The sequence below is a fragment of the Taudactylus pleione genome, unplaced genomic scaffold (assembly GCF_031769625.1).
Source record: "Taudactylus pleione unplaced genomic scaffold, aTauple2 ptg000041l, whole genome shotgun sequence".
Taxonomy (NCBI): domain Eukaryota; kingdom Metazoa; phylum Chordata; class Amphibia; order Anura; family Myobatrachidae; genus Taudactylus; species Taudactylus pleione.
Genome location: NW_028284443.1, coordinates 76,892,188 through 76,903,455, shown reverse-complemented (window position 1 = coordinate 76,903,455; position 11,268 = coordinate 76,892,188).

Here is an 11,268-nt window from a genome sequence, read left to right as displayed (position 1 = left end):
CCTATAAATGCTGGACTGTTAATTTTACAATGCAATTTAGATGTCAGTTTGGACACACTCCTCCCAAATCTACAGTAACTCTCTCTGAAGATTTTAAATCTTCACCACTTGCAGTGCAGTATGGTTTTAGAAAGATGCACAGTTCCTTGTTATATCTTAAGCTGGGTACACATCAGACGATGTGTACCCAGCCCGATGTAGCAGGCAATAGGACCCAGCATGTGGCAAGTGAATACACCCTTGCCGATGCCGGGCCCGACGGGAGGAAGCATGTACCATGCTGCATTCTGCAGCATGGCATCGTTAGGTCCTGCAGTAGGACGATGTACCCGATATGTAGCGCCAATCCACGGGATCGGACAACATATAGTCTAGTGTGTTTTCAGCTTTACTCTATTCCCAATCAGGCCCTATGTATGGGTAGGGGCAGAACATTTATACTGGGGATGTGGGATAAACAAATTAACGTAATGGCCTTTAATAGGCTCAAATACACATCAGGTAGCCGGTAACTACTTAGTGATCAAAACTAACTAAAAAATTAATTGCCTATTAGTATATCTACATTGTGCATGCTCACATGTATCTATATTCACCTATAGTTCATTAAACAAGCTGTATAAAGAAGGAACACAGCATAAAGTTAAATAATGAATAGATTTTTTCGGAGTTACTCAGCTAAATTGCATAATAGAAATATGTAAATCCGTCCGTCCTCTTGGCGGCCTACATACCATGTAGCAACAGACAAGTATAAAAAAGTAAATTTTTAGAACTATGCTATTAAAAGAACTTGGAAGAATAGTTAGCTGGTACACTTGTATGAGTGATACATTAAAGTAAATGAGCATAGTTCACACAGCTGTATCATAATGAACACTGCGGGTCCTTCTTTTGAAAGATTGACTAAAGAAATAAGAACATAGCAAGCACAAATAGTGCTGTGTGTCTGAGAAAAACAAATGATACATGTATAACAAATACTGAACTGAGTTTGAGACAGAGATAGACTGGATATATTTTATTTTTAGATAATAGGTCCTATTCTTGCATTGGCTGCTATTACGATTTTACAGAAAAAGCTCTGATTTCACATTTAGAAGTTGATTGTGGTCTTTTTAGCAGAGTAATAATAGCTCCATAAAGGGAAGCACTCCAGCTGAACCATGCTTTCTCTCCATTTGGGATATAATGTCATTACAAATAATAATTTCCAATTAAAATGAACCCATCACTTATATATAGAGATGTGCAGGTTCGGTTTTACGCGGTTCTTTTCGCCAAAATTATCACAAGTTCTGATTTCTCTTATTGGCTATCCAAAACACGTGACAGCTGGATAACCAATATGATGCTGTTTTTGAGATCCGAACATATCCGAGTAAAACTAAGTAAAACCGAACTGCACATCTCTACTTATATACAAACAATTTTACATAAACAAATCCTCCTCTCAACACTATTTTTATTTAATGTACAGTAACTAAGATTGGACATTGACTAGAATGTGTATATCACCAAGGAAACTACAGTACAGTGCCAAAAATAGAAATAAATATATAGGAAAAAAAATTATTTCCAGCACCATATAAATTAAATGGATTCTTTACCCAAATTAAATACATTTTACTGAATTTTGTTTTTGAGTGCAGTGATAACAACTATATGTATATTATTCATAGTCACATGGTCAAAAAGCAAATGACAAAATATCTTATTTTCACTTTAAAACATTATTTTTTTCCTGATGATGATCAGATTTATACTCAAGAGCAAAGCACTTATTTGCAAAAAATCCAAGGAAAGAAATAGAGAGAGAAAGTATGGGGATAAGGAGATAAAAATGAGAGGGCTTTGGAGTCACATCCTTCCTGCATAGCAATCAGGATTGGAGGAGACACTCAGTTAATGATCTGTGAAAGCAGTAGGAATGGGCAGCACCTCTTTAGCCCTTCATCTTTTATGTTACATTTAATTTGTATTATTTTCTGCTTTTGTTTTACTTGTAATAATGATTAAATGCTTGCTGACATGTAGCCTTAGATCACTATTATTCTTGATCTGTTGCTTCAAGGAAACAACTATTTTGAAATTTCATACACCAGCGTGCCTTGACTAATGGCCCTCATATACTAGCGACGGATTGTCCCAATCTTGCGATCCTGAGATCCCGGGTTAACAATCTGTCGGCTAGTGTATGGGGGCCTTAAGGCAAACTGGAGCTTGTAGTTTTACATCAAAAATCCACAAGTGTCAATTGTAGAGTGTGTAACTGTGTCACCAAGCTCCTTGATTTTAGAACATGTGATTGTAACCCATCTTAAAGGCTGCTATTCGTGTTTAGCCGCTGATTATCTTCACTGCGTAGCAGACTGGCGATATGATATCTGTGATGATCTTCATGCAGCTAACACCATGACTACCCAACATCATGGAAAAGCCCTTGTACATGGACTTGCCAATCCAAAATGGCTTGAGATTCTATGTTTTGTCTAACTGACCAGACAGCAGCCAAAGTGCTTGGTGGCCTTTCTGACCAACACTGCTTACTAAGCATGGCCGCAGAGTCCAATCACTACAGCCAAGAATTGTAAGCAGAGATGTATGAAATCCTAGGAAATCTGTTTGCACTATTTTCTTGGAATTGGTATGTAATGCCGGCTGTCGGTATGCCTCCTGTCAAAATACAGACAGCTGCATCACGATGGTTGGTATCCCGACAGGGGTCAGGTAAGTTTACTTATCCCCCCTTCTCCCCCTAACCCTAACCCTCCCTTTTTGTAGCCTAACCTTAATCCTCCCCACCCCACCCCCTCACCCTCCCCGTTAGTGCCTAAACATAGTTTTCTCCCCTTCATGCCTAAACCTAACCCTCTCCCCTTAGTGCCTAACCCTAACCCACTAGTGGTGCCTAACCCTAACCCTCCCCCCAGGGGTGCCTAACCCTAACTTCCCACCCTAAAACCTAACTCTAACCCTGCTATGCTACCTAAACCTAACCCTCCCCCTGCGGCTAACACTAAGGGTGCCCCGGACTTACTTCGTTTGGGCTGACATCCTTCTGAATTCTGGCATTGGGATTGAAATAGGCATCAGTATTTTGACGTCTATCTTAAGTCCCTGGCCAGGCTTCCCCCGTCGGGATTTAGAAATGCGGCATCGTGGCCGCTGGTCTCATAACTACATCCCATTTTCTTATGTGTTTTTAACTAAAGACAAATAATGTAAATAATTGTGATTTGTGATGGTCAGTGTGATACAGTGTGTGTAAAACATGCCAATAGAAGGCATAGCTATGCGAAAAATGTACTGTGCACAACAGTGTATAGAAGTCTGGCCCATTAATAGGCACAGCCACAGACATTTCCCCTTATACAATCCAGGAAGAATAATTGTCCAACTCTTCTAAGGCTAAAGATATGTAAAATGTGTAGGTGTCTCCTCCCTTTTGTCACAAAACTCCTGGAGAAGATTCTCTACTATCACCCTACCACCTTTCTTTCCTCCCACTACCTGCTTGACCCATTTCAGTCTGGCTTATATCCTCTCCACTCCACTTAAACTGCCCTCATGAGAAATCAGCAATGACATCCTTGCTGCCAAATCTAAAGGTCACTACTCTCTGCTCATTCTCCTTGACCTCTCAGCTGCCTTTGACACTGTGGACCTCCCTCTCCTCAAATCCTATCCCCCATTTGTCTCCAGCACCATCCCTTCTGTGTCATCTGCCCAACCTCACAAATTTTCAGCAGTGCAAAGTCTTGACATCAACTTTATTGAGCCCCTGAGCAAAGCATGTGAACAGGGACTTAGTCTAATCCCCCCCCGCATGCAGACAGAGAATGGTAATAGACAGCATTCAGCCAGCTGTGTATTTAAAATGGGTGTGCTCCCATAGCCTCTTATCTGTTCTGCTGGGGATCAGGATAACTGTCTCCAGTGGTCTGTGGTGGCTGTGGGGGCAAAGGACCTCTTCTGTGCCCAAGTGCCCAAGACAGTGACCCTGGATGGAGCACAAGCTGTGCCTGCTCCCCCATATTATGCCTATGTATCCAAGTTACAGAACATGAGTGGTGAACTGTGACTAAAGTTTTAGATTGCTGATTAGCATCTTGTTTATATTGATTCTAAAATACACACTGATAAATGTTTCTGACATTCACAATATAAATTGTTAAGTATTAAATGTTAGACAAGGGTTTATTACCAATCTACAATTTTAAATGCATTTTTGTGTGAGTTTCAAACTGCAGTTTGGCTGATAGAAGTGTAACCAAAATGTAGAAAAATAATCAAGCGCCAAGAGGGGGTGTGAGCCAACTAGCTACAAGACAGAATGTATATTAACTAGTGTGTACATATACTAAAATGGACACAGCTGCCTACCACCTGGGAGTATGCCACCACTCCCAATGAGCACAGGGTGCTCTGAAAATGTAAAGAATGAATAGGTGGAATGGTGCTAGTATCACATTACTAGTGCCATTCCACCTATTCATTCTTTAGAAGTCTAACCAGACTGAAATAGTGCATTGATCCACTTCTGGACTGGTGACTGAGTAAAACTCAGTTTTCTATGATGGACATCCGGGAGCAGCATAGTATGTAAAGTATATACAGTACATATAGCACTTCTATATCCATCTAGATTGGGATTTGATTTGTTATTTTCTTACCTATAGAAACTACTGGAGAAGAGGACAGATCTTCACCTGCAATGCTTACTGGACAAGGGGACTGATGGTTGACAGGAAGTAGCAAAACATGTATTGTGAGCGGGGATAAGTGTGAGTGAGTGCATGTGTAATTAAATAATAAAACATTTGGTGTGTGTTTACTGTCATTATTTTAACATTACCTTTACAGGGGGACTATAGACACCAGCGGGTCCTTAATGCCCCTCATGCTGGTACAAGTACGGGCATGCGAGGGGGGCTTACTGTGACCTGTAGTCCTAATGTAATAGACAATATTACTTTCAATCTATTCTTTAAACCTTTCAACCCTGCGCTCACCACCCAGAGGTGTGGGAGATGGCCCCTGGCTTCATCCCCGGCTAGGGTACACTTGAGAGGGTGACCACTTTATTTGGGTGGTCCCCACCTCCCCAGAAATCCCCATCCTGAGCTGACTAATTAGGGGGTGAATGCTTTGGCAGGGGGAACCTGTCAAGTGTCCCCTAGCTGTGGCATTATCCCCCCCCTGCTAGTGGACTCTGGTACTGGTTCTAAAAATACGAGGGACACCTGTACACATTTTTCCCTGTACATTTAGGACTAGGGCCTGATCCAGGAGCTCAGTGTTAGTTCATTAAATATGCGGGGACCCCAACACATTTTTTTTCCTTGTATATTTTAAACCAGGGCCAGCTCAAAGCGCTCAGGGCTAGTTATGCTTGGGAGAAAGGAACCACATGTCATATCATTTATTTAAATTAAGACTTTAAAGGCTTTAAAAAAAAAAATTGTGATCTGTGCATGTATCTCCCAAACGCCTGCTCCTCCTGAGCCATGACACCCGAGGAGGGACTTAAATACAATCCAAAGCACCAGTTTGGTTTCTAAAACCAAGTTCCACAATGACTGTAGAACCAAGCCAGGACTCGTTGTGACTCGGAATCCCAAAGTGGTTCCAAACTGTGACTCGATTTGACTCGAAACACCTAAGTTTTGGTGTGTTGTATTTCAGGAAAACCAAACCACACAAATATAAATTAAAGGCAGCCTGCTTTAAATAAAATATTGTATAATGCAGTGATTACTGTAAATTAGAATGAAAATTCAAAATCTCTGAAGGGTTTTGTGACCATATAATAATTGTTTTTCCTACCTGTAATCAATACATTAAGTGGCGCATTAGGTCTACAATACAAACGCTTTCCTTATGAACACTTTTAAACCAAAATTGTGCCATATGCATTCTACATTGTTTATAGAATGCTTATCACAAGGTGTGATCCTCCAAAAAAACACTTTTTGAAGTAGCGAAAAATAGATTTTGCACTCTGTAATCAAAATAACAGAGCACAAGGTTATTAACAGATAAGCAGCAATGTTTCTAAAACATCAACACATACTGTACTGCAGAGATAATCTCACATCCAATGTGGCCATTTCATCACCATGTCATAGTAAGCTTTTTATCATGCACTCAATTAATTAACATAACTTGTAATAAGTTGATAATATCCATTGAACTCATTCTATCAGAGCGTGCTAAATTACTTGAACTTAGGACTATGAAATAAGTGCTCATTAACATTGTCTTGATCATGATCACTCAATGAATATATTATCAAATATTCATTTGAATATTTGATGTCAGATATTCTGGTCTATCCATATTGTCTATGAACATTTGTGCTAATTTGACACTCAGAATTTTACCCTTAGTTTAAAGGGTTGGAGTCATGTAAAGTAGATATGATGGTTTCAGCTGCTATAAATAGTTACCAGACCTTAGCCTTGACAGTTTTTACTTGCTTGTGCTCCTATGTACCTGCTCAGTCTGTAGTTTGACCTCCGCTTGTGACCCCTCCTACATCTTGTCTACTGCCTGGATTGACCTTTTGAGTGTAACCTAATGCTGTCTTGTCTGTTGACTGTACAGACCTCTTGCTTGTGACATCAACTGTCTTGTCTGCTGCTCAAACCAACCTTGTTGCTTGTGACAATTAAGGAGATGTGTCAGACTATTGCTATTATTTGAGAGGAAATCCTCCTAAAGAATCATCATATGGATATTGATTAAACTGCTGTGGAATGACACTATTATACCCACCACCATTATTTAATATTGGCTCTTATGTGGAGAATAGATAATATTTAAGCATTTTTAGAATCTCTGCTACAACACAGAATGGCAAGTGAAGTAATCTTTATCTATTTCTGCTTAAAGCACAGTACTGTGTGCTATATGTTGGAAGGTTGGGGCATAGACATATCTAAAACAGCATTGCAATCAATTACTAACTGCCACACTGAAACCAAGCTGTCCCTGAGGCTGTCACTGGTATACATTTTGGAAGAGTCCACTTTCTGGGCTTACCATGACCTTATTGAAACCATCAAAAATGCTTGGTTGACACTTGAGTGACCCAGTGGCTGAGGTAAGCTATACAGTCAGCCACTCAATATGTTTGGCCAGCATCACAACTGGATGGGCATTTAAATTTGCCCACCCAGTTGTGATGTCAGTGTTGGTGGTTCATGCGGCCAGTGTACAGGCGGTTGGTTGGTTGCCCATACACACAGCCAGATTTAATGATATTTCTGGATGATATATCGACTTCGACTGTGCTGCAGAGCTGACCAGATATGTATGTGAATGATGTCATTCATAGACACACTGGGTGTGCACAACAGCCAATGCACTAGCGACATATCCTCTGTACTCAGCTTTACATTTTTTTGTAGAAGGGTAATACTTAGAGGGAAATGTGGTAAAATATGTCAGAAGAGAACTTTAGTGCAAAAATTATACAATCTGGCTGCTCTAGGGCAGTCTTTAAATGGTTTCACTGATAACACCAATGATAAATCACTTGATAAATGGATAGTAATAAAAGCCCACAGTATTAGAATAGAGAAATATACAACTTTAATTTTCTGCCTTAGATGGATCCTTGTGCTTCCAAGGGTTGGCAAAGATGTTAAAGTAACTATATATATGTATATATATATATATATATATATTAGCCTTAATGCTCGGCACTCTGTTAATGTATATTTGAACATTGTCCCGGGTGCCTTCCACATGAAATAATTATACATACAGGTAAGTTGGTGGCACTCTCGGATATTATCTGAAAAGGATCACAAAGACCTTCAGTCAAATATCAATGTTTTGGTATATACAACCTTCATCAGGAATGATAATATCCGAGAGTGCCGCCAACTTACCTGTATTTATATATATATATATTAGGGATGTGCAGGCTCGGTTCTACTCGGTTCCGTTCGGTTCTTTTTACCGAACCTTATTGGCTATCCAAAACTCGTGACAGCTGAAACCCAATAAGATCCGGGAAAAAGAACGGAACGGAACCGAGTAGAACCGAGCCTGCACATCCCTAATATATATATATATATATATATACCCACAGCAGAGCGGCACTCACGGGTCATTCAGTCACAAATACAGGATACCAGATCCACAATGTATCAACGTTTCGGTTTATTCAACCTTTCTCAAGAATACAAAAAAAACATACAACATACACACCTTAAATAGCCCAGAACCCTCGTGTATCACCGCGTCCATGTTGGCGCGCAGAGATGACATCACACGCCTGTCGCACCCGCATGTCACGTGACCAAGACACGTGTATCCAATGCAGAGGCCCGGCAAGTGCCCGCCCCTCTCCCGCTCCATTGGTGGATCATAGTCACCATGGTGACAAACATAATACAAACAGTGAATATACATCAATCTGAACGCCAGTACAGCCAGGTAGGTTGAAGTAAACATATTCTGACATACCAGTAAGAACTAACCGTGCAGTAATCAGGCCACCCATATCCAGGCAATCAATATATATGTCCCATGATACTCCAGAATGTGCAAATATCACATCAAATAGCGGATGGCAAACTGCAGGAAATAACTCACAAAAAGCAAGAAATGGGTCTAAATATATGACACCCGGATAATAAATCTTAAAATGAGACAGACCTTACAAAGACCTTACAAAGACACTGTAATACATGCTGTAGAAGTCATAACACCGGCATAGGAGAAATAATACATATACATTATACAAAGCAAGCCAAAGACAACGATTCGTTTAACCCATTGGGTGCAACCGTGTCCATATTGTATATCCATGTAGCCTCACATTGCAGCAACTTGCGGTCACGATCCCCACCTCTTTTCAAGGTGGGAATGTGATCCACTATTTTATATGTAAGCGATGCCAAGGAATGTTGTTTCACTTTAAAATGTTTCGCTACAGGCTGATCTATGTCTCTGCCACTTAATGCAAGACGAATGGCAGAACGGTGTTGTGCCATTCTTTCGCAAAACATACAACTCGTCTTGCCAATATACATCAGACTGCAGGGACATTTAATGCAGTACACCACATACTTGCTAGTACATGTGACAACATGCTTAATCGGTATCTGTTTGCCAGACCGAGGATGGGAGATATAGCTCCCAGTTTCTAAGTATCTGCACGTGGTGCAACCAGTGCATCTGTAACATCCTGGATGTTTGGTTAAAAAGTGAGTGGTATTCAAGGCTGTATGTCTGCCTATGTCGCTTTTAATTATCTCGCAAATTTCTCCCTCTCTTGTGACACATCATTAACTTGGAGTTCACAAGTGGTTTCAAAGCGATGTCAGTGTTTATGATAGGCCTCAATTTTTTAGCCGTACGTTGTACACAGGTACTGGCTGTATTAAATTCACTAACAAAGAACATTTTCTGAGGCTCATCATTACGACTGCTATTGTGGTCAGAAGATTGTAATAAATCCCTCCGATCCAACCTCAGAACTTTATTCTTGGCCATTATTAGATTGTTCATTTTATAGCCTCGTTGTAGAAATTTTAGGAGCATCTTGTCAATTTCCAGTCTAGCTGTATTGTCATCCTTGGTGATGCATCAAATGCGCAAAAATTGGGAGTAAGGTAACCCACGTATCAAGGCCGGAGAATGGTGGCTTTGGGCATTTAGGATAGAATTATAATCTGTCGGTTTATGATAAACACGAGTTGATAATTCATTGTTGATGAAACTAATTTCCACATCCAAATAGTGAATTACTTCATGATCACACAAATATGTGAATTTAATGGCTGGATGGAGCATGTTAATATCTTGCATAGCTGATATGAATTCCTCAATTGTACCCGTCCAAAAAACTAAAATATCGTCGATGTACCGGTAAAATAAAAAACAATGAGGGCCGAACCTTGGATTATTCAAAAAGAGATCCTTTTCCACCTGAAACATGAAAATATTGGCAAAAGAGGGGGCCACAGGAGATCCCATGGCACACCCTCTATGTTGCAAAAAAAAATCATTATTGAACAAAAAATAATTACATGCCAGCATGTTTTCTAATGCCTGCATGAAAAATGGTATAGCAGGACCTGTGTATTGTGGATGCTCCTGTAAAAATTGGCAAACACTATTCAACCCTTGTTGTTGTGGAATGCTAGTGTAAAATGACACAACGTCAATTGTACACATCACTAGATCCCTTGGGAGTACACCAATGTTATTTAATATCTGTAGCAGCATGTTAGTGTCTCTGAGAGTAGTACTTTCCGCCGCTACTAAAGGTTGAAGAAAAAAGTCCAGATACTTAGACACCTTGCTATAAATAGAATCCCTGGCCGAAATTATTGGTCGACCAGGTGGTGAAGTCATGGACTTATGAATCTTTGGTAGCGTGTATATCAATGGAATCCGAGGATGTTCTATCGTCAAATTCTTTTTCACACTGGCAGAGATGACGTTATTATCCACTGCTTGTTGTAAGAAGTTATTCAAATCCTATTGGAAGTCTTGTGTACGGTCCCGTTCTAGTTTATGGTACACCTCTTCATCTAGTAATTGGCGGTAAAGTTCGACTTTGTAGTCCTCTATATTTAGAATCAACAAGGCACCCCCCTTGTCTGCCGGTCGTATAATGATAGACTCATCTTGACATAAATCTTTGAGGGCTTGGAACTCATTTGGGGCAAGGTTGTGGCATTTACTTGAAGCCGCATCATGTTGGGACATGACATCATGGTCCAGTAATCGTATAAAACTTTTTATAGAAGGATTGTGTGACTGGGGTTCAAATGATGACTTAGATCTTATATTCCCCAACTCTGAAGCAGGAAGTATATTATCCGTGTTAGCATAAAATTCTTTGAGTTTCAAACTGCGTTGAAATCTCCATAAATCCTTTTTCCACTCAAAGGGTCTGAAGCTGTTAGTTGGAACAAAGGTAAGTCCCTTGTTTATTACACTAGCCTCTGACTCAGAGATGTCATGGCTAGATAAGTTGATAATGTTGCTAATTACCGGTGGTTTCTCCTGCCTTTCCCTCTGGCCACCATGCCTCGTCCTATGCCTCCGTCTTTTCTTGCCCGGGTGACACGGGCTACCACCCCTAAAGGGGGTTTGGAATTAAGGGGTAATGGAGAGGGCTCAGTGTCACTTGCGGAGGAGTTTGCACTGCTGGAAGCTTCAATGTCTCTAATCCGGATATGTCTCCTATTCCCCAATCTTTGCGAATAACCATCAGACTGGCGTGATGTATCCCAGGTG